The sequence below is a fragment of the Cebidichthys violaceus genome, unplaced genomic scaffold, assembly GCF_023349555.1.
Source record: "Cebidichthys violaceus isolate CVI_PGR_0920_01 unplaced genomic scaffold, fCebVio1.0.p SCAF_26, whole genome shotgun sequence".
Classification (NCBI taxonomy): Eukaryota; Metazoa; Chordata; class Actinopteri; order Perciformes; family Stichaeidae; genus Cebidichthys; species Cebidichthys violaceus.
Window position 1 is genome coordinate 1,183,416 of NW_027176439.1, and position 2,779 is coordinate 1,186,194.

Consider the following 2,779-nt stretch of genomic DNA (forward strand, 5'->3'; position numbering starts at 1 on the left):
TTTTTCAGCTCGTCCAGATGTTTGGCTTCACAAATGTTCCACCACATGTTGAGAAAATGAGCTTGACTTAATCTGCAGTCTGAAGGAAGGAGTTAAGCCATGAAATCCACAATCTGCATCATGTTATGCAATCGTCTGCCACTGATGGAGGTCTGTTATCTTTTTACACTGCTCTATGAATTACATATTAGGTATGAATTGAACATACAATGGAGCATTGTTTCCTGGATTCCTCAAGACAAATCTTAGTGGCCAATAAAAACAGCTGTGACATAAAAGTATACGTTTTATTTAAGGGTTTTGTTATTTCCTAATAATTTCCTTACAATTTCACAGCCATTTCTTGGAATTTTTCCTGAAAATAAATGTAATTTAAAATGAATTACAGAGACGTCTAGCCATGCACGAACAAAATTACACTGTAAAAATGTGTTTTTAATGTATTGAACAATTGCATTTTACAGTTAGAGCAGGGAGAAAGACCGCTGTAGTATTTTTGTGTATTACTGGTTTTCCAATCGCAAACTCCACAATCTAGTTTCCCAGCTGCAGCCGGCCAGTGATATAAAAGACAAACCTGTGGTAAACGCACTGTATGCTGCCTGACCAGCAACAAACAACAACAGAAGTGAGCGACTAGCTGGTGAACATTCTGGAGACTTTAACAGACTTTTTTTTTTTGTTTCGTCCCATCAGTTTTCCACCAATTTCCCCTCTTTGTTTCAACACTGACGCGTTCATGCTGCTGTATACTGTGGTCATACAAACTCTCTTTCATTAACTCCCCACCTCAGTGTCGTTGATCTTAGCAGTGATCAACAACCTGCAGCTATACTACTGTCATTCACTGCTGCTAAAAACATTCATTGGCCTTTTAAAATGGCAGCCTGATGCATCAGAGACTTGTTGATTTTGCATGAGCGGTGTTCAGGGAGGAGGAACCCCTGGATGCAGAGACATCATGAGGAGAGACACACCAAGGCTGCTGCACTGGTCGGTCATGTGGTCGAATAAGACTTGGTGGAGAAACACTCGAGGCTCCTGACTCGAGGCTCCTGACTCGAGGCTGCTGACTCGAGGCTCCTGACTCGAGGCTGCTGACTCGAGGCTCCTGACTCGAGGCTCCTGACTCGAGGCTCCTGATTCGAGGCTGCTGACTCGAGGCTGCTGACTCGAGGCTCCTGACTCGAGGCTCCTGACTCGAGGCTGCTGACTCGAGGCTGCTGACTCGAGGCTGCTGACTCGAGGCTCCTGACTCGAGGCTCCTGATTCGAGGCTGCTGACTCGAGGCTGCTGACTCGAGGCTCCTGGCTCGAGGCTCCTGACTCGAGGCTCCTGACTCGCCCCAGGCTTTGCTCCTCTTGTCCCTGAAGCCCAGCAGCAGAGGGTCAGCACCAGAGGGGATGAAGAGGAAGAACCTGGAGGTATTAGGGTTTATTCAAAGACCTCATCCCTTACTGACGGACAATAAACGGGTCAGTGTCACAGAATTATTTCTCTCTAAAGAGAAAGTTAAATTTCCAGATTTCCATGGTTGTCCTACAATATATAGTAAGAGAATGGTAGAAGGAAAGGGACACATTTGTAAGTTATGAGAACAATATTCATATTTAGTTCCTTTAATTTATCCATTTACATCATTACTGATCAAGTTCTGGTCAGTTACAGGTTTTTAAAAGTAAAAGATCTTCTTCACCACAAACAGTGTGAAGTCTCCCTCTAGAGGCACAAGAGTGCTTCGCATGTCTACTCTGTGCTTCGTAAACCATGTTACAATAACTGAGACATAAACTGTAATCTAAATCAACAACTCTCACTACACATTTCATAAAATCAGATATGAATGCTACATTTAAGTGCTGTTGACTTAGTTCTGTCAGGACTTTCATACACATGAACACAGTGTGGACATAAACATTAGAGTTTTAAAGTTGAAGAAGTGATGGAGTAACAGATACTTTGGACAGAAGCAAAACCAGAAAATCACACAATTTTACAAATGGACATGATGCTCTGTTTCACAATCGCCACACAGTTTAATACGCACGTGAGGATCCGACGAGAAACAAACCTCTTCTACTCCACGTGTGAATAATCAACGTTACACACACGGGAAGCGTACGTGAACCCTTTCTGTAAAGCAGCATTAGATGCTGACTTTGCCTAAGGGAATTACCCACAAATCCTTGCAATGTGACGTTAAACACCGGGCAAACAGTGGACGCATGGGGACGTAAAAAAAAAAAAGGTAAACAAAAAGGACGGCTCACGTGTGTTCAGCCTGTCATATTAAATTTACTCAGAAACATTAAGGGTTAAAGATGGAACAAAATAAAAACATGAAATCAGAGGATATTTATTTATTTATTCATCAAATATTTGATTTTGTCATTGAAGATATTTTGACAAAAACGAGTAAATAGATTATATAAAATGACCTCATCTTGTGAGGAAAGACACGTTCAAATCAGGGAGTACAAAGTATAACATAAATACCCACAATAATATATCCTATTTTTTTGTCATTTTTATGGTAACGTGATAAAATGTTGTCCCATTCCTATTTACACCATGTCACACTCAACCACTTACCAGGTGACGTCAGTAAATCCATGAGGGTTCAGGGTTTGAGGCTCTAGGGGGGACATTGGGATTGGGCCTGGATTTCATCTCTCAGCTTGTTGTCTGCTGGTCCAATAGCGACATCTTATGGCCTCTTCCAGCATCGAGACTGTCAAAGTAAGTGAAAGTAAAAACGGACCAGGAAACGTACAGACGT